Source organism: Sebastes fasciatus, chromosome 20 (assembly GCF_043250625.1).
Source record: "Sebastes fasciatus isolate fSebFas1 chromosome 20, fSebFas1.pri, whole genome shotgun sequence".
NCBI lineage: Eukaryota > Metazoa > Chordata > Actinopteri > Perciformes > Sebastidae > Sebastes > Sebastes fasciatus.
Window position 1 is genome coordinate 14,822,507 of NC_133814.1, and position 22,738 is coordinate 14,845,244.

The following is a 22,738-nucleotide window of genomic DNA, read 5'->3' on the forward strand; positions in this document are numbered from 1 at the left end:
TTCCCACTCTAAATAACTCTGTCTCCAACTATTACACACTCAGTAGAGCTGAGTGATATTGGCAGTCAGCACTTTTTTAATGAGCATTGTGAAACATATGGACCCGGCTCTATCTGTGTAATTACTTCCATATAGAATTTATTTAAGCGGCCCACTCAAATCCGTCTGACCCCATTCGAAAACATTTGTTTTTTTTCCCGTCCCTCAAACATCTGCAAAAGAATGAAGTTGACAGTGTAGATTGATTAAAATTCTGCCAGAATGGTTCATTCACTCATTCAATACCCGCCCTAATTGACCGTTTGCTGACCCCCTCCTCCAAACAGCAATTGTCCACTCCATTGATGACTAACGAGACACGACAGGCCTGTCAAACATTGGTTTTCTGAAGTAGTGTGTGTGTGTGGGGCTGTAGTTAAACCTTGTTTACATGCCATCCAGACTGTAATTACATGTAATTACATGTAATTACATCCCTGTGTCGACGAACCTGTGGCAACATGCAATACCTGCAAAGCCATGATCGCTGGCAGTTACACCTAAATCAAATTTAATGTAAAACTGACACAATTGATTGATTAATTAATTAAAAAGCTCTGTAGTGTAACCTTTTCAAAAACAAATACAAGAGCAAAAGTGTAAGGAATGGATTAAACGGTGAGTTTATCTCATAGACTGTATATATATATATATAGATGGATGACGCGTCTCCACTTCCTCCCACTGTACAGAAGTGAAGTCAAAACATCCCGGATACTGGCGCTGCCATCTTGCGCTATTGTTAATGGCATTTGGAGCCAGAGTTTGCGCAGTAGTGATCGGGCGATGGAGCCGCAGCATCGAGGTCCCGCCCATGTCGCCCAACAAACCAATCGCAAGCCAAGCACTGCCGCATCATGCTAGCAAGATGGAATCACAGCTGTCAATCATGACGCCACACCCCCTTTTAACAACATCAAATAACTAATTAAAACCAAACTTATCAGAGAAATTAACACCTGAACATAAATCAGCGAGATAAGAACTTCCTAAAATAACAGAAATCGTGTTTGGGAAAAATGTATTTGACTTTGACTTTTTAATTTGGCCCATGTCCCATCCGCTAACATGGAGGGGGCGGGCTTTATGACCTGTACTGCAGCCAGCCACCAGGGGGCAATCAAGATATTTTGGCTTCACTTTTAGGGAGCTGTCATGTTGTCCATCTTTATATACAGTCTGAGGTTTATCTGTTTTAAGCTGGAAATGTTAGCATGTCCAGCTAACTAGCTTATTACTCAGAGAAATAAGATGTTTCTTCCAAGGCAGAGGAGAAAAAAAGCCCAATTTCATGATAATACATCAACTGTGTAGCACTAACCCCAATTTACACCCGGACAAACTTGATATCCAAGACAACATTTTGGTTAGTTCTCGTCCTGAAAGCCAGTTCTCTTGTAATGTTACAATTGAACATACTGTTTAAAATAGAAATAATAAAGCATAAATCTAACCTCTAAGTATGTAAGCTAGTCAATCAAGGTTATGTTAGAATGAAATAATGTTTTCAACCAACTCATTAAACTAACCATCCTGCTTTCATAAGCTCCCCGGGATGCTCAGTCTTCCACGTCGACACCTTACTCTAATGACCTCAGCTGTTGATTTGTTTGTCTGATGTGTCCTAGTTGAAATTCAAAGTCTGATATCTTATCCATGCGCTGATTATATGATTACAAAATCTAACAAGCTCATTAATTGCTCGGAGGCATTTTAATAGAGGTACTAATTGAAAAGCATCCGGCGCTGATAGAGAGAGGAGACCCTGGAGAATTTCAGCGCTGGATAGAGACAATTCAGACAGCAAAAATATTTCATTAGTTTTGTTTTTTTCCCCCATATCAATTAATTAGTTTTCAATTATGGTGTTTGGTGAACAAACTTGGTCAGAAATGGAAATGACCAGAGATGGAAATAGATATTTTATCAAAGGGAGAATATGAGGCGTTGTTTCTCTGTATGTCTCAAACCATCAAGTCTAGTATTCATGTATGTGTGAAAGAATATTTCTTTTAACAAAGTTCAACATTAAAAAAACCCAACCTTTTCCTCCTTTCCTTTTTGCCGTGTTTTCTCTTTTTTTATATTAGTCATTCCTTTGGCTTCTTTCAATTTTCTCCCATGACTTTGCCGAATGTCAAAGGAAAATATTGGCTTGAGAATTTCTTAAATTAACTCAAGCATTCATTCATGTTTTTTTTCTTTTCTCCTTATCTGCCTCCTCTCATTGTTTCTCCACTCCTCACATTCACACTTTCCTTTTCCTCCCTCTTCCTGTTCTCCCTTCCTTCATAACACCACTCGGAACTATCCATCCATAATCAAGATTATCATCACAGCTACCATGCCGGTAATGACCTCAACAACAGATGAATGGTAAATCAATAAGCACTGACCTTGCAGCGTAGTTGGACTGGGCCTCTCTCACTCATACAACAATAACTTCATTATAGAGGGAGACAACCGAAGTAATGGAGGTGTTATTTTATGAAATTATACTCGTAAAAAAGGATTTCCGCGTTGTGGCAGTGGTGTGGCCTAGTAAGGGAAAGAGATTGATCTTTAACTGGAAGGCTTGGGTTCAAGCTCAGTTAATAGAAGTTATTCGCCGTGCTGAAGTGTCCTCAAGCAATCCTGGGGTCTGCTGGTTTTCAAGTCTTTGAGCCTGCACTCTATATAATTAATTATTTCCCTGTTTTTTTGTCCATAGAGATAGGGGGTAGGCACCATATAGGACATTTATTTTTGTTTTCCTGCAATATATATTGCGATATGAAGAAAATGCTGTATATTTTAAATGCTAGAGAGTTAAATGTGTCAATATGGTGAATTTTAGGGAGGCGCCCAGGGTGCATCCGTACTAGATGCCCGAACCACCTCAGCTGGCTCCTTTCGACGCAAAGGAGCAGCGGCTCTACTCCGAGTCCCTCACGGATGACTGAGCTTCTCACCCTTTCTCTAAGGGAGACACCAGCCACCCTCCTGAGGAAACCCATTTCGGCCGCTCCTACCCGTGATCTCGTTCTTTCGGTCATGACCCAACCCTCATGACCATAGGTGAGAGTAGGAACGAAGATTGACCGGTAGATCGAAAGCTTTGCCTTCCGGCTCAGCTCTCTTTTCGTCACAACGGTGCGGTAAAGTGAATGGTAAAACAACAAAAAAGTCACACCCACAATCAATCGAGACAGGATCCGTGTTTCAGGTCGGGGTCAGGTGAGTTACTGACATTGCCGCAGACAGTCCGCCCCGGTTGAGCCCCGTCCCTCCCCGCAGGGAGAGAGGGCACAGCGTGCAAGTCCACGGCTCCGGGACGCGGTGAGGCCCGGAGCGAGGGGTGCTGTAACACTCACGACCACAGCCGCGAACCACTCTCACCCCTGGCCTTTTCAAGCCGACCTCGAGCCGGTTGCGGCGCACTGCTGTGGAGGAAATGCGCCCGTTTAGGCCAAACCAGCGTCAGGGAGATGTCCCACGAGGGGATCCTCCAACACCGAGCGGCCGTCCCTGAATCCCCACATCCGTTGAAGTGTAAAAATACTTACGGTTCATTTTGAAATTGCGGCGGGCCTTCCTCGACTGTAGGTAGCCTAATTAATGGGAAACACTGGGGTCATGGAAAATAAGAACTGTAGGAGTTTTCCTTTTGTATCAAGCAGCAAAAAAAATAGCAGCCTACATGTTTGAGTTAATTTGCTGACCTCGCACGTCCTACGATGTCACTATAGTGCATGCACACATCACAATGTCAATGCTGAAACGATATATCGTGCTGCCCTAATAGTGGGTTCCTTTTTAGGCCTCAGTCATCATAAAGTCACCACTTAAAAACTAAGAGCTGGAGAGGACATGGACTTTCTTCAACAAGAACAATTGAGATCCACTAGAGCAAAGCACTCCAGCTGCCCCAGTGGAGCTGCCCAGTGGAGCTGCCCAGTGGTCAACAGTTAAGACTTCCAGATTGAATGAGAAGCAGAGAGCTGAGAGAGGAACAGGGGTTCATTTTGGTTTTGCCTGGATAATGAAAAGCATGTTCGCATTTTGCTAATAAGCCCTGGTGCGGTACAGGCAACTGACTCAACTGACGGGTCGATATTAGCATTCCTAAATCCTAAAAAGACAAACAGATGTGTGATTGAGAAAGCTGCAGCCAGCTCAATAGAAACAGGAAAGACTGTTAATACACATAAGAGACACATATTATGTGTATGGAATTGGAGAAAACTTGCCACAAGATTCATTTAGTAGCTGTTTTGGAGCTCTGGATAATATCAAACGATCTTTCTCAGCAGGTGATCAAGCAGATGTTTATACATTTTCAACTTTTTCGGGGCGCTTTAAGGTCTTCGCAAATATGTACAAAATCTCATCAAAAAGTCTATTTATTAGCCGATATGGAGCTTTCATCATCATCATCATCATCATATTACTTGATCTTCATCAGCAGGTGCAGATAGCTGGCGTTTTGACCAAACTCTTGTCTTTTTTCTTTTGATGTCCAATAATCTGTCAGGCGAGATCTACACACAAAAAAAAAAGACACAAGAGAAAGAGATGAAGCCAACAGAGTGGCACCGTTTTCCAACGACAACATAATGGGAACGTTAGATCACCTGAGCCAAGATAATGAACTGAACTAAGAGAGATAATTGAATTTTGTATCACCCTCAGTTACAATTTCACCTTCACTACCTCCGTTTACCGTCTATACCTCACGGCCAGGGTATGAATATAATGATTTGTCTGTCTTTCTAAGTTGCTCCATCTCTTCCTCTCCTTCCCTCAGGTGTCCGTCCCTCCTCCCTTTGTCCTTCTCTCTCTGACTCTGCCTTGTAATCCCCACCACCTCTCTTTTCTCCTTCTTGCCATTTTCTTTTTCTCTTACGCTCTCTGTTCTCTGATGCATTTAAACGCTACAGTTCTTTCTTGCATGGAGTATGTAATGGACCTAAGTTGCACTTCTTTACACCATGAAGCACAGAAGTAGAGAGGCAGAGAGCTGGAACAGGAAGAGACACTTACTCAAAAGGAATTAAAACAATGCAGCTTGCTAAAACGCTGGATCAGGGTTTGTGAACTTGGAAAAACACCCCCCCCATGTCTACTGGTTTATTGAACTCATCACCTAAACTAAGACACCGAGAGGGAGGATCACGTATAAAAGGTAGAGGGCAAGACAAGAGCGGGGACGGAGATAAAAGTGCAGGATGGCTGAGAGTGAGAGAGGAGACGAGAAGAGGACGACGAGTGGACCAGGATGTGAGAACAGAGATGGAGTAGATTGACACAGGCAGTGAGATAAAAGGTGATTGACAAGGCAAGAGACAGGTAGAGAGGGAGGAAAGATGAGAAAGGGGAGCTGTGGGACGGACTCAAAAGACAGAAGAGGGAATTTAGGTTCTTACAAAAACCGTACAAGTCAGTAAAAACTCTTTTTCAAGCCGTCTTTGAAGTTTAAAGGTCACATATTATGCTCATTTCCAGGTTCATAGATGTATTTTAATGTTGCACTAGAACATGTTTACATGCTGCAATGTTCAAAAAACCCTTTATTCTTCTCATACTGCAGCCTGAGTCTGCCTGCCTCAGAGCCTAATTCAGCCTCTGTCTGAAAACCACTGATTCACAGCCTGTCTCCTCCCACTCTGATTGACAGAAAACGCTGACCAATCAGAGCAAACTTCCTCAACAACAACAGCGTCACCCTCCCCCTCCCTCCCGGAGAAGCTCTCTCTCTCTCTCTTTCTCTCTCTGAGAGACGAGTGGAGAGATAGCAGCTAGAATAAAGTTTATAAACCTGGGCACAGCACCAGCGAAAATAAAGTCCATCCACTGGGTCTTCAGAGGATCCGAAGTGGGTACATGGTGCAAGCTTTTGTGTGGAGTATTGCAGCCAACAACAGAACAAGCGGGTTTTCCTTTCAGCATGTTTACTAGTAAACAGTCGAAATAACAATGGCGGACGCAGCTTGCTGAGCCGGCTACTCCGTGGGCGGGGTTACCAAGCCGGGGTATGGGGTGAGGGGGGTGCTGTTCTGTTTCACTGGAAACAGGAAAGCCATATATGGCTTGCATTTCTGCCTAATGACGTCAGAAGACTAGGAAAAAAGCGAATTTTTATTTCTGCACCCATTTCCGGACAAACGGAGGAGGAGAAAAAGAGAGAGGATGGTCTTTTATGATACTATGGTGGCCTGTAGACACACTGGGGACAGATATTGATGTTTAAAAGACATGGAAAAGTGCATTTTGCATAATATGTGACCTTTAATGGGTGAAACGTCATTAAAAAGACATTGTTGGGGGCTTAGATAAGTGCCTGATTCTATCTAACTTTATGAAAGTTTTACTGAAAAACCCTTTTTAGTGAGGGTTTAATGCACGGTTTCCATTAGGACATTGTTTAGTGGAGGTTGTAAATGTGCCCCACCACTCCTGACTCCCTTATAAAGTAAGGAAATAAAAACAGCTGTTCATTACTTTGCTGTCTGATCACATAATAAAACACATTACCTGAAAGCATACATGCCAACCTTGAGACCACCCAAAATATTAAGGATTTCAAAACTAAAGCTGGCGGTCTGGAGGTCCTCCCTGTTGTCTCTTTTTCAGAGACATTCGTTTCCAGCGTTCTGGTGATTTTTAAAGAATGAAAATATCAAAATGATAAGTACACTGTAACAGCATTTTTATGTTAAATACTTGCTGTCAGGAAAGAATATAGAAGAATTTGCCCCTCTGGCATGAACTTGAGTGAATCTCTGGCATAAACAAATTTATTTCCAATGGCTTGCACCACACAAACGACAGCTTTTCCCTGCATCGACTTTGGGCTTTGTGATGTGCGAGCACAAGTCAAACTATGTTGTGTCGCGAGGTTGTGAGCAACTTTCCTCTGCCAGGAAAGAACATTTGGTGTAGCTGTATTTAGGGTTGCACAATTAATCGAAATTCTATCAACATCGCAATGTGGCCTTCTGCAATGTTCAAATCGCAGGAGGCGCAATATTTGTTGAGGGCAAAATATGTCTCAAAATACCATTTTAAATGAAATATTATGGTGCTGCAGAGATATCCTGGCCGACACATAATATTCTACAGACTCAAGAAAACATTTTTGTTTGGCACAGATCCCAGCAAAAGTCACACATAATCATTTTATTATGTTTTTCAATGAAAATGAAAATAATTATATTTAAAAATTATCATTTCTTCTAATATCGCAATCGTTCAGTCCTACTTTCAACATCCATTTCTGATCACACTCAAAACACCGGACCTAATATGTCATTTGCATTTTTGAAACCACAAATTTCATCATTAATCTGTTGGGTATTTTACTGTCCAGTTTATTTATGATTCAATGTAAAGTTTAATGTAATATGTGTATTTAAACCCTAAAATTACAATTCAGCTTCATGTGTTTTTTTTACTGCCCGTTTTCATATTTCCTAATATGCTGCTTTGAAATATGAACTGTATAACAACATCATAATTTTATTATGCCTTTCAAAGAAAATGAAAATATTGAGGTAAAAATTACCATTCCTTCCAATATCGCAAATCATATTGCAATTGTCAGTCAAAATAACCACAATTAGACTGTATTGCTGTCCGAGTGGAAACAGTAGGGCTTATACACGCTGTACAGTGCCAGAAACGGGTTAAGATAACGAAAAGGAAAAAAGGGGTGAACATTTGTCATGAATTGGGAGAAATACGGGAGAATTGTCACCCTGGGAGGAAAACGAGAGAGGGCAATGAAAAAGTCTCCCGGGAAAATCTGAAGGGTGGGCAAGTACGCATGAAAGTCTCTCTAAGGTTTCTCTCTTAAAGATCTATTAATATCCCGCCTTCGCAATAATGAAAACCTTGAAATGCAAATGTAGCAATACACTTTTTTTGTTACAGATTTTTAAACATACACGATGTGATGTAATGTGGTGATGTGGTATTCCCAGTCCTAATCCGGCCAGATGTCATATTTCCTGTCGCTATTACTAATAAGGCAACACACCAAAATCTTTATCTGATGCGAGAAAAATTAGGTTATTCTAGTGTTTAGCTTCCACCTAAAATACACAGCTGGGATACCTAACCTAACCGAAGGGATCTGCTCTGGTTAGCTAATGACTTGACTGACCTTACCACTGCAGTGAACTACAACAATGAGGTTTCTTACAGTAGAACATTAATCTGACGCTCACATAGAACACACATACAGTAGTACTGCTCTTTCTCCCACACACATGCCCATGTACTGTACAGTCTCTCTGCCGTCCTCTCAAAGTTATCTCCCCTCTGCTTCCCCTTTATCGCCGACCTCAGCTGTCACATTATCACAGAAATGGAGGAGAAATAGTGTGAGTGTGTGTCAGAGAGTAAAAAACGGTTCTTTGTCATAAGGGGCTCTTTAACTTTTCAGCCCATTTTAAGGATGGGATCCAGCTGAGAGTTTTAGTTTTTTTCCCCAAGGATCTTATGGAGACTGTCCTCCTTTTATACAAGCATGCTAAAATTACCTATGGAGTGGATACAGTGTGATGTTCTCATTGTACAGCGAACAGTTAGGAAGGTGCTGTCCACCACTTTAGTCCAGTTTTTTTATGAAACTAAAATAACTGCTATATCAATTCAGACTTGTTGATCTTGTATGCACAGTGTGTGTTAAAATGCTTGCTGTGGTGCCCATCAGGAGATAGAGTGCTTGGGGCCAAGGACTCAACTTTCCTGGCTGTGTACGCAATTAAAAGGTGTGAACCTGCGTTTTGACCAGAATTTCTAAATGCCTGAATGGAAGCATTTTTATTTTATACTACAAAGAAGCTTAAAATAATATGCAGATGGAGATACATGTCCTTTTTTCTCCTTATATTTCACATAGTTATTTTAATATTACCACCAAGGTCGCAGGTACCATTGACGACACTGAGACCGTGTTGCCAATGTTGTTTGTCGAAGGTAACGTTTAGTAGCGTTAACGTTATAACAACGTTATTAATATTACCCTAACATTTGACCGCTAAGCAGCTGATTCCATGCCAAACAGAGGGTAAAGTAAACAACACGTTAACGACAAGGAGAAGCGCTCGTACAAATCCCATTTTATAATATCGCAAGTCAAATCCAGCAAGCCATATCTATAACCCAAAATTAGCGGTCTTGAAAAACGGCAAAACAGGAAGTGACCGATTGTAATTGCCTGCCTATAATAACCATAATACCGAATCTATTCAGGATTTCTACATAAAATATATTGCTTAATGTAGTATATCATCCATTCAGAATACCAAAAACAGTTCTTACATATTAAGTACAGGAAACATTTTAAAAATAAAAATCATTTTCAAATGTATAAATGCACAATTATGAGATTATCTTCATGATTGAAAGCATGATTTGTCTTCTGGAGCTATAATAATCATCAAAATTCTACTAAAAACTTAGTTTTTTTGGTTCCTTCTAGACATACACAGTTGTCTTACACTCAGTATTGATGTATTGGAAGAAAAATACAAGGGTTATATAAGTTATAAGGGCAACATAAGCCTCTTTCACCATAAGCTCCAAATACTGCAAGTTTAAAACTGGAACCAGGTTTTTACATTCTACAATCACAGACAAATTACACATGGTAGTTTCCAAGAGGGTGATTTTTCAAAGTTAATATCTTTAAATGTGTCTGTTTTAAGACCAAAAAAAAGAACAGAAATTGAATTAAAAATATCTTTCTCCACCCGAGACCATTCCTGACAGTGTGGAGAATTATTTGACACGTTTAAACCATTATGAAGAGAAATAAACTTTACATAAAATGTAAGCTCATCCTTCTCGGTGAAACGGTGGGGAAATGATGTCGCCTGGCTTTTCCCTTTCCCTGCCTGCTCACTCCAGTCTGTCCCCAGATTCCCTTCTCCTGATGGACAGTATTGTGGCTTTGTTGAGGTAGATGAGTCTCTTCTCCAACCGGATTGGCAGCTGCTTACAGTCACGATTTCCGATGTGGAGTACCATAATCTGCACAGATGCGAGTGTTTGAACTCAGTCGAGTCGCTGTGTAAGCTGTCAATGCTGTGATGCTTCAGAGGAATCAGGGGAAAACCTGCTAGTTTTGGAAGTCAATATGAAACTCCATTGTACCAGTTTTCCCTCGAAACACAATATATGATTGTTTACATATTTCAAATTAAGGATTTTAATCAGAGTGGAAGTCTGGATGATCCTTGTTTTTCTTTATGTTGATGGCACTTATATATATATTCTATAAGATAACTTAGAAAACAAATGAAGTCACACTCCCTCTGTATTTGTTGTAATTTGAGTTTCTCTGTGCTTTATTTACATAGATGGTCCAGCCGCACATGCATGTGAGGGTGCCCCACTCACCACCGCTCACATCCCGCTGATAACGCCATCCAGACCCACGGCGTCTTCGCAGAAGCATAGCGCCCACCCTCCGGTTTCCCCCTCAGGTAAACACTGTTAGATCTGTCAGCACTGTTGTCGTTGTTTGCACTGTTTGTGCTGTTCACCACCGTTAGCTGCTACCCGCCGGCTCAGCCGCTGCCATGTTGAGAGCCGCGTGGAGGCAATCCATAGGCTCTGAATTTGGAATTTAGCATCTTTAAAGTATTTTTTTGTCATAAATGAGGAGTAAAGGAGGAACTGACAAAAAAAAATGGAGGGCACGGTGACTAGAAAGACTAGTCAGCAGACTGTACACTGTTTATAAAATGTCAAAATAGAGAAAAATGTCCATAGTAATTTCAAAGAGCCTAAAGGGATGTCTTCAAATGTCTTGTTTTGTCCAATCAACAGCCTAAATACCAAAGATATTTAGTTTACTATCATGTATGACTGAGAAAATTGTCACATTGGAGGAGCTGGCACTGGTGAAAGGTTGGTATTTTTGTTTGAAAACCGATTAATTGATTATCAAAATAACTTTATTACTAACTACCAACATTCCCATCAGCCTCAGTTGTACTTTGTACGTAGCACTAAGAAGCTAATGTTAGCATGCTAACACACTAAACTTAGCCATTTTTTTCCTGTACATACAATATACAGAATACAATACTACCACACAACAATCTCTCAAATTCTTTACTTGCTGGCATTAGCATTTAGCTCAAAGCACTGTTACATCCTGCCTACATCCTCACAGAGCCGCTAGCATGGCTTTAGATTCTACTGTATGCTAAACTAAGACGGTGAACATAGTAAACAATTAAACCCGCTTAACAGCAGCATGTTAAAATTGCAGGCTGTTCTCATACACTATTTGTAGCTATACCTTCGAAAGTAACGTACTATAATTAGTATATATATCCCACAAAATCAATTTGTATGTAATCCACATAATCATGACCCAGGAAGTATTAAGAACGTCGAACTTCGCGTAGTGAGGAAGTCGGGCTCGATGGGTGGGTCAAACAAACACCCTGTGTGAAACCAGAAGTCAACGTTGATGTATTTGTTACGTAACTTCCGTATTTAAATGACGTAACTTCTGTAGTTATTTTAACCCAAACACCACGATCTTTTCCTAAACTTAACTAAATCGTTTTGTTGCCTAAACCTGACCAAGTTGTTTCCTGTGATGACGGAAGACTGTACGCATTTGAAGAGCGGAATTGACATCATGTGTTGCTGGACATTCGTAGGAAAACGTTTTCATAAGATATCATACAAACCATACTTTGTAAAAATTGTCATTTTGAGCAAGTTCGCATGCTGACGTTAGCCCTTTAGCTCAGTATAGCCCCCTAAAATCAAAGCATATAAAGGCTTATATAATATAAACAAAAACTCACAAACATACATACAAACATGAACGAATAGACATACTGTGCATGAAGTGACAGACTCTGATATACACATACGGTACACACATCATCTATCATACAAAACACACAAACTCCACATTACGCCCTACGCACTCATCCATGTCCTCATGCATCATTTTACTCATGTATAATACCTCTCTCTGTCTCACTCACACTTTCCCAGCCTCCCTCTCTGTTTATACTTCTCTGACTCAACCCCAAACACACACACTCACACTCACACACACACACACACACACACACATCTCAGCTGCCACGGTGACTAATGAGAATATGTGACAGCGCCGGCAGTAAGTGAGACAGAGAGGAAGTGAAATCGAAGGACACCCGGATTTGTCATTGAGGAAATGAAGGGTTACAGGGTTCAGTGCTCGCCACTTCCTTCCGCCTGACCAATGGCTGATGAGTATTTAGAATAGATTTACAGACAGAGGGGACCAGATTGAGACTCTGTTGTGAATGTGACCTCTGTCTTTTTTATATCCATTTATCTTTATCCAGCTCGCTTTCCTTCCCATTCCTCTCTTCTTAATACGGGTCTTCCTCTCTTAGCTCGCTCCGTCTCATCCCAATCACTCCCCGGCTTTTCCTTCCTCCTTCGGTATTCATTTAATGCCTCTTCACCATCACTCACACTTTGTTTGTCTCTCTACCATCTCTGTCTCTGCCGTTGCTCCATTATGATCCTTCCCCTCCCACCCCCCGTCCGTCTGTCTATTTCCTCTACTCATCTCCTCCTTTCTTTCAATCCGCACTCTCGTATTTCTCCATCTATCCATCTCTCCGTCTCTTTTTTCTCAGGTGGCAGAGCAGATTAGTGGTTAGTGAGACCCATCCCATTACTGTAAGGTTACAGATTCAATCTCCCAGGCAGACAGTGTGCACATCAACAGACGTGTGTCCTGTCAAAATGTCCTTGAGCAGGATGCTGAATATACACCTGTGCAGTCATTTTAAGTCTCTCCTGGATAAGAGATGGGTGCAAAAAAGTATATTGCTATATTATCTCGTATTACTATCCTTGAGGTTATCCTCAAAGCATTCGACCTTCACTTATTGTAAATGCTGTTATTACATTAAACCAGTGTTTTTTAAAGTAAGGGTTGGTACGCATAGATCTATCATCTATAAGTCTCTAACGTACTAAAAGCATAATACACACATATTAAACACTTTATTTTTTTAAGGGAGGAAACTAACTTTTTAGGGCTGCAACTAACGATCATTTCCATATCGAATAATCTGCCACTTATTTTCTAGATTGACTCATTAATCGTTTGGTGTATAAGATGTCAGAAAAATGGTAAAGAATGTTCATCCCAGTTTCCCAGAGTCCAAGGTGACTTCTTCAAATGTCTTGTTACTTTCTGACTCACAGTCTGCCACCTTGTGTTGCTATCTGCGCCAAAACCTGGCTCACTTTTAAAGCAAAATTTCACAGGTAGTTTCTGAGATATTCGGCTAACTAACAAACAAACAGATAGGACTGATAACAAAACTCTGGTGTTGGTAATGATCCTGATCTAAAGAGAACCTCTATATACAGGTCAGCTGACCAGCAGCACACACATCTGTGGTGGTCCACACTAAGCCAGAACACTTTTTACTTAGAGGAAAAATAATCTCCTATCATCTCGTATCAAACAAATGAGCAAAATGATATTGTAAACCCAGAACCTAAATGAGGTTTTGTTTTCTTTCCGCCAAGTGTCCTGGAAAACCATTTGTCACATCCTCCTTATCTGGCTTCCAAAGCTTTATCTTTTGGATAGAAAATATTGTTTTTTGAAGAGGAGGTTGAAAGGCAACGTTAACAAAAAAAAAGACTTTGATTGTATGAAGGCTTCTTGGACGCGGTTGTCAAACACTCAAAGGTCTGAAGAAGCACCTTTTGAAGAAGAGTGTTATTTATTTTCTTGATCATTATTAGTGGACGTTTGCTTGTTGGTTTGCAGCTTCCCTTTAGGCTACGTTTCACAAAGATCAGAGATGTGTTTGCGGGTGTGTATGTACACTGTATGTATGTATGTATGCAGCCCAACATGTGCATATGCTCTTGGCAACTGGGACTTTAGTTAAACTTTGATTAGGGTTAATTATTATATAACATGCAATAATGGACTTTGTTAGAGGCAATATGTCTTCAGGGCTCATTTACTGCACTTGTTTCAGAACTAACAGGATTACTTCTCCAAAAATTCACTGGAAACCAATAACTTAGAATTAGGTCATTTTGCAACAAGTCAAATGTTCACTAAAGTAATAGAGTGCTACAGGAACAAGTCCTAAAACCTGGAAATGAGTTAGTATTTTAGCATGTCCGGTTCCCTTGTCTGGAAGTCAATGTTTTTTTTTTTTAATGGGTTTTTAGTTAGATGCCTGAAATAACTATAATAATTGGTTAATACAAGCTTAAGAGATTTTCACGTTTTGTTCTACGACAAAAAATACATCAATAAATACCCCACTTGTGACTTTTGAAGCCTTGATGTGTCTTCAAAAAGGCAGTTACTAACAAGTGGCTAAATGAGACTACTAAACGTCATGACGCCAACTGGTTACTTGTGTATACTCGTGCTCATGGGACCGTGGCGTAGTTCCATTACAGCCTAACGTTAGCTTTTTTACTTCTGCCGATTGCATTCACACTTCAAAAATCATTCAAGTGGTGTTCATTTGTGAAGATTATCTTGCTGAACAAAACTGGAAAATGGAAAAATCCCATTGGCTTTTTGTCGAGGGAACCATGGCGATACTAACTTCCTGGTTGGCCTGCAAAAATCCTTCATCCCTGGAGCACTCTATAGGAGGGTGTTTAACGTCCTGCTGACAGTAAACACATGAATCATACGATTGAACCATTAGTTGGACATAGAAACAGAAGAGATAATCAAAGCATTTCCCTCCTCTCTGTGAAGGACAGCTTTGTAGTCTCTCTGCGGTTGAAAATCGTCTTTGTCCTTGTTTATTTTCTATCAATAAGACCACATCAAATGCACATTAGGAGTCCCAATCCTCAATTTTGTTGTTCACAGAGAGGGGCAGAGTAAAAGAAGCTTTATATCTCAGTGTGTTGGCATTATCTGTTTATACGGAAAGACATGAACACGCAAGTATCCAGACTAACCAACACAACGGGAAAGAGGATGACGGTTATCACAAACTGGGCTCTTTTTGTTAGTGTGTCTGTGAGACAAACAGACTAAGACCTGTGTAAATGATTGCTTGTTGTGAAATTACTGCTGCGGAATGAAGGTCACCGTTTTAGCATTTCGTATTGCGCTCTCTGAAACAACCAAGGAATACAGACGCATGAATAATGCATTGGGAGATGAAGTTATCACATCTGATGCTGTTGGGCCAAAGTGCAACTTATTATTTCAGGAGATGATTGACAGATGATAATGACAAGTGGTAGCATCATGGATTGGTTGTTTGATGTCACGCACTCCTTTGATGTTCGGCTAAAAAAAGGAAGATCAAACGTAAACAAACATGGATGTACCGAACCCTAACAAGAAAGTGAAAGTGAAAGTGAAAGTTCTGACTCGGTAGTTAACTTTTTTCAAGTTTGTTTAAAAGAACAGTTTGCCGTCACTGATGTGATGTCAGGTCAAACCTGCATGTAAGCTGAATTTGTTGGAAACAAACAATCAACATAAACATTTGTTTCCGCAAGTTCCAACTTGTTTCAACGGTATTCCTTGCAAACTCTCTCTCTCTCTCGGTCTCACACACACACTGAGTTGAATTTTCCCAGCTAAGTCAGCTAAAGAAGTGTGTGTTTCCCTTGTTGACAAGAAAAAGGAGCACAACACCGTAGCAGCTATGAGCGCTAACGTTCCTGTCAGAGTGTTTCTGATTGCTAGAGACAAATGTGCAGACGCAATATTGAATGTATGCCCACTATAATACACCACAACAGAACAAAGTGTCTTCGTTTCAGGCAGTTGGTTAGAGTGAATTGATACAGTTAAAATCAGGCTGACACTATATTTATGCTTTGGGAGGAAAAAAGATTCTGGGTAACCTCTAAAACCCCTGAACTTCACAACCAGATTTAATTTATCATTCCTCATTCTGCATGTGTGGAATTGCAGACCTTGATAAGTCAACTCAGTAGTTGGACGTTTTAATCATTAAGATTCCAGTCCTGGTTGATTTATTGTGCCTTCAAATGGGGTCGTGTTTACCGTGTTCACGAGAAGAGTCCATGTTAACGCTCCCTTCTTGTGGAATTCACGACCTCGTAAGTAGAAAGTTTCTGAATGCTCAGAGTTCTCAAGTTGTGACGTGTTTGTTGACGTTGTCAGAAACAGCGAAGGCCATGGAAGTTCATTTTTAATAATTTGATATATTGTAATTTAAGTTGTATATTGTCTTTCTTCGTAATTTTATAACAGGACTAAAAAAAATTTGATATTCCCAACGGCCTCATCTTTTTCCTCTGTCATTATGCATTTCCTGCATTATGTTACCCACTTGATAGCTTGCTAAATTGATAGAGTATTAAATACTTGACAAATTTCCCTTTAAGGCACATTTTGAACGGATAATAAATGTGCGATTACTCATGGACAATCATGCGATTAATCGAGGTTAAATATTTAAATCGATTGACAGCCCTAGTATGAACCCATCATAAATATATAGAATATAAAACATACTAAAATATGCATTATACACATATTTTTCACTCATTAGTATGCCGTTTCTTTCAGGATCTTGAGTGATGAAACATTTTTAAAAACTTGCCCTATGTCCCATCACACTGAAGGCATACATATGGATATATAGTGATTTCTTTCTCTTTGTTCTTTTTGACATTAATTTTCTCTCATGCTGCTTATTGTAACCCCCCCCCCCCCCACCCCCAGTCGCCTTCTTCCTTATTCCTTGATTTTCTTTCTCTACCATCCTCTGAAAGGAGAGATGTATTGTGGAGTTGTCAACATGACTTCTTATTATGGGGCTAAGTAAGTGTAAAATTGACTTTCGGCCAGAATGTGACAACTCACTGAAACCAATTGCGGTTTGAGTCTGCGGGGTTGTGTCTCAGTCTGTGTGTGTGTGTGTGCGTGTGTGAGACACAGAGAGCATGTCCTTGCATATTTTTTTGTCTTTCACCATGTCTGCTTTTGTGCATGGCGGAAACAGCGATTGTGAAAATTTGTCTTTTCTTGTCGGAGATCTACAGGATAAAGGAGGATACAATTTTACCATTTTGGGTTGCAAATGAATACAAGCATATGCCAGCCCTTATTTAAATAAAACAAGGACATTTTGCACAGAGACGACAGTGTGTATATATGTTTTCACTCAATTAAACCCTTCACAAGTCAACATACTAATTTACACATCAATATGGCAGATCACTTTTTTCTGATTTCAATGTTTTAGCTTACATTTATTTATAAAAACGTCAAGCAGGGCACACTGTGAGTGAGTCCTGTTGCAGACGTCCAATCCTTCACTCACTCCCCGGCATCAGCCTTGCAGGAGTTACTTCAACCAGGGCCACCCACGCACACAAAGCAATAAAATCCCCTCATCGTCGGTTGTAAGGAAAGCGGTAACGCGCCGTGAGCTGGAGTGCTCCTCTCTGTGATGTGTGCACCACTCGGGCGTGCGGTCGAGACACTCCATACAAGGTTCAATCAATTTGACCTTTGACCCTGTTTGCCGCTGGCCTTTCAAAAGGCAGCCTACTGTATGAGCTTATATGAACTGATATAAGAGGAAAGTGGAGGTGGAGGATAAATATAATACTTCAATGGATGGGAAAAACCAATTTTCTGTGTGTAAAAGTATTGAGCTGTTTCCTAGTAAAGCAAGCATATAGTGTAGGCGTTAGTGTACTTGAGAGCTAAAAATCTGAGTTCTACAGTATGAGCAATGTACAGAGCCCAACAGGTTTCATAGGCTAGAAAAAATATTAAAAAAATATTAGTGCTTTCAACTTAACACGATAATAACACGTTAACGCAAATTTGTTTTAACGGCACTAATTTGTTTTACGCATTAACACAATCAATCTTTTGGAGATTGTAGTGGGCTCAGTTTTAAAGCTAGAGTAAATATACTGGTATCATATGAAACTAGAAAGGAATTTATTACTACCAACCATGTCATACTAGCTTGTTGCAAAGAAGGTTAAATAACGCTCCGAACTTGCGGTACATTTTTTGGGGTCTGGATCGAATACTGGATCAATATCGACTATAATAAAGCAAATCAAAATCTGATCCTTCTTTATCTTCCTTTTTTATATAACTGTTTGAGAAGAGCATGTACATATGAATCAGCTGGATACAGTAACTCATATAGTTCCTTTACAACAAGTAGAGTTGTTCTGATACCGATACCAATATTGGAAATGTGTCCGATACTGCCCAAAATTCGGTAACCGGTATCGGTGATTACGCCAGTCTATAAACCGATCCGATACCAAAATGTATCAACCCAGAAAAAAAATCATCTTCTTTAACCGGAAATCAATTCTTCTTCGCCGCTGCGAGCAGCGAAGAAGCCATATTTCACAGTGGCAAATCAAGTAAGACTGCGATATGTAAAGTATGTAAGGCTTCCGTTTCCAGGGGTGGCATTTTCAACACCAGCAATCTTATAAAACATTTGAAGACGCATCATGTGAAAGAGCACGACGACTTCACCGAGGGAAATGGGGAAAAAAAGCACAAACTACAGCAGCAAATGTTGGAAACCGTAATCCAACGATGAGATAAATTTCAAAAAGATAATCCAAAACAACAAAGATATTATATTCATCACGTTGGTATCTGATCGGTATTCAGTATCGGCCGATTACGCAAGTTCAGGTATCGGAATCGGTATCGGGAAGGAAAAAATGGTATTGGAACATCTCTTAACAACAGCTACCTGTACTTTAAAGATTCTCTCTGTCTTTGTTTTTGTTATGGGAATGTGCCATCCTCCATCCTCTTGTGTTTTTTTTTATGATTGTCCAGCTGATAAAAACAGCAGTTGGTGTCATATGTGCTTTTCTGAAAAAGGTCAGATGTTTTCAACTTTTGAAAGCTCTCTGCTCAGCCAGAAAAAGCAGCTTGGTACAGAGCTCTTTTTAAAGGGCAGCCACGTTCTGACCATCTCATTGTGTTTTTATGTAAAAACAAAAAAAACACACACACACACACACTGCAAAAAATGAAACCAAAAAAAAATGTTTTGGGATACACAAGCGAGATGGATGTCTGTATTAAACCGGAGAGGGTGGAAAAGATATAGAGAGAGAATAACCAAGAGGAAATGTGAGGGAGATAAGTAGAGAGATAGAGAAGCGAGAGATTCGGAGTGGTGGATAGAAGCTGAGGGCGAGAATGTGTGAGGGAACAAGTGTAAGAGAGGGTAGGCAGAGCTTTTGAGTCCTGAATAGTGTAACCAAGTGAATGAGAGAGAAGCAGATAGAGACGGACAGAGAGGAGGAGAGATTGCAGATGTCATGTTGACGGATGGGCTGACATTTCCCCTGCCCTTGCTAATGCGGTCTCACTGCTGACGCTGCTACTGTACACACACACACACAGGCACACAAGCTCTTTAACAACTATCCTTATTGAGTCTTTCTCACATTTACTTTGACACTATTATGTGCTCCTGTTCTCATCCACAGCCCCTCACATGCTTTTACATAGTTTTCCTCCCTTGCTGCCATCGATTTTTTTCTTTTGTTCTCAACACACACGTACAGAGAGCAAAGATGTATCGCCTTTACTTGCAGGTATCAGTGTTTAAAATCGAAGCTGGAACAAATGGAGACTTGGTTCAGATTGTCTCTGTGCTTTTGTTTTAAGACAAAGACAAACAGCGATGTCTCTCCCGTCTAACAACATCTGTCTGCTAAATAAACCGGACTTACATTAAATGAGTAATATATCTCAACTGATCTTGAGTAGAAGATGAAAAATAGGCCTGCAACTGATTTTGTGCTAAAATTGATGAACCCAGCAAAGGCTGTGTGCTTGCCACTGTCTTAGGTGGAATTATTGGTCATAATTTTTTCTCAAATCCAACTTTTTTCTATATCTACAAACATTCTCAATTATAGGTAATATCAATTTCCACATAATCCACATTAAAATGCTTTCCCTTCCCGGCCGGAGTAGAATAGTATTGCTCTTTCCTGCAAAAAGGAAAAGACGCATTGCAGTTGGATCATTCTGTCTGGCAAAGAATTCAGTATAAATCTGGTGCTCGAATCCAAATTAAAAGAGAAGTTTATTAGTGTAGCACCTTTAAATTACAAAGACAATTCACAGCATTTAATAAAAATGTCACGAAAAGGAAAATGAAATTGATTAATACAGATCCGAAAATGTAATATGATACAGTAAAAAGACAAAGTAATAAAAAATTGACAGGGCAGTAAAGAATTAGAAAAAGCGAGTCGAAGTGCAGAAAATAATAAATCAAAGGTGCAGGAGAGTATGTTTTTAATTTTGATTTTGAAGTGCCTAAATTTAAACTTTAAACATGTTATGGAAGTTATTTCTATCTGTGTGTCTGGATATGTAACGTGTTTCTGATTTAAGGCACCAATTGGCGACTGCTGGATTTATATTCACCAAACACGTCTGAAATATTTTTTTATCTTTCACCCATTAAGTGATTTATGAACTAGTTGAAGCACTTTTTATTATTATCAAAGCACCACAGTTGTTACTGTCTTGCAGGATTTGTACCAAAGGAAGAGGTTTAATAATAGAGGCCCTAGAATTGAACCCTGGGGGACTCCACATGTAATGGTGATTCATGTAACGGTTTAACCGTGGTACACAATCTTTTTATCTTGCAGGGTTTGACCTAAATGGAGCTTATAAATAGCCCAATAATCAGACTGAATTGCCATTTTATTTTCGCTTCATCATTGTGTCTAACATCGTGTTTATATAAGCCCTTTTCTGTTTTGGGCGAGTGAGATGTGACATGAGAGACAGTGCCTGATGCATCTGTTCCATCGACAACATCTTTAGTCAAAACAGAAGATGCAGCAGTGGTTGCTCGACACAGCATTTGTCATGTTGAATGAAGAAATATGCTAATTTAATTTCTGTATAGACAACCTACGCATATGGCCATTTTACTGCCATAACTTCATGGATGTATTTATTTTTCTGGGTTTGGCACAAGAACATGACATCCCCATTTTGATCCCACGTACAACGCTCTGACTGGCTCGGTTGTTTTCAACCTCGGAGCACAATGCCAGACCTTTTTGAATTGCTGAAAAGATGTGGGGAGTGATTCAGAGGTCTGGAAGCAGGCATGCAAATAGAGATTTAATAATAGAGTTCCACAGTGATTAGCAAAATAATTTGCTTCTATGAAACTTAAACATGCTTTTTTTCTATCTTGGTTCTGCGAGAAATGTAATGTGAGGTGAATTCAGGTAGGACTTGTATACTCCTCCTAAAAATGTTCCATTAAATGTTGAATTAAATTCTTCTTTTGTGCCTTTGAAGTCGTGTAGGCTATGATCAAAGGCAGGGCTGCGAGCTGTGTTGCTGCCGTCGCGTGGAATCCTTCATGACCCAAGGGCTTACAAAATGTATTCAACACCTTTTACATAATAATAAAAAAAAAAAAGCACAACTGTCAGTCTGGAAATATAGTTATGTTTACTTCCTGAAGAGCTGGAAGTGCTTTGAGTTGCACGGTTTTCACACCATTCATGTCCCATAAAAATACAACATAATTTGGCATATGGGTTTTAATGTCCCACTACGCTGGAAATATAATCAATAATCCCCAAACCGAACAGTCTTGGAACGTCTTTATTTTGCTTTAGAGTTATGGGGAGCAAATGAGGTAGAATTAGTCTCCTGGGTGATGTCACTGGAGGACGCTAAATCCTTGTTGTCTTAATTAAAGCTCAGTGAAAAGACGAAAATTAGCATGGCCCAAAGCCTTGGTGCACAACACCACCGGGAACAGGAAGTTTTCAAGCTAATAATTGTGTTGATTGTTGCTTAGTAGTCTGAACAAAGCTTCATGAGAATACAAAGCAAAACAAACCATCACAGCCATTGTCAAGGGAGAAGACAAACTCGTCATTTAATCAGACCCACACATAAGTTAGGGACAAATCACATCTCAGACCAAACGCATGTTAAAAAAGAGATACTTTGCACTCATTCCTGTACCACGTACAGACTGCAACCACCAACTGTTTGCTTCCTTATGACCATGAAGTGAAGTGAAGTGAATAATAATAATTATTTCTCATTAATCAGTGTTAAATACAACCAAAGAAAAAATTATTTCAAAGGTCATTTAATGTTTTTATTTTGTCTCTGTTTATATCATCTAAACAATATAATTAGTTGATGGTCTCAATGGTAGAAATAAGTATGTATGTTGTGTAAATTAGGGCTGTCAAAGTTAACGCGATAATAATGCGTTAACGCAAATTCGCTTCAACGCCATTCATTTCTTTAACGAATTAATGCAATCGATCTTACAGAGGATGTAGTGGGCTCCAGCTCTAGCTTTTAAAGCTAAGGTGACGATACTGGTATCATATGAAACTATAAAATCTAAGGAATCCATTGGTACCCACCATGTCATACTAGATTGTCGCAAAGGAGGCTAAATAATGCTCCTCACTTGCGCTAAATTATGGCGAGGAAAAACTGTCATGGCCATTTCCAAAGGGCTGAAAATGGGTTCTGTAGTTACCCACAAGTCTTCCCTTTACAGACATGCCTACTTTACTATAATCACATGCAGTTTTGGGGCAAGTCATAGTCAAGTCAGCACACTGACACACTGACAGCTGTTGTTGCCTGTTGGGCTGCAGTTAGACATGATTTGAG

At 39.9% G+C, this 22,738-nt stretch overlaps 1 protein-coding gene across 3 annotated transcripts in view; it reads left to right on the forward strand.

Moving 5' to 3' along the window:
- The first annotated feature begins 10,385 nt into the window (after positions 1 to 10,385).
- The window catches only part of LOC141758409 (leucine-rich repeat-containing protein 51-like), a 34,754-nt gene continuing 22,401 nt past the window's right edge, over positions 10,386 to 22,738 (forward strand). For all 3 annotated transcript variants that reach the window (XM_074619776.1, XM_074619774.1, XM_074619775.1), the window contains exon 1: positions 10,386 to 10,511. The gene's annotated coding sequence lies outside the window, so the exon portion shown is untranslated. The remainder of the gene's footprint in view (positions 10,512 to 22,738) is intronic.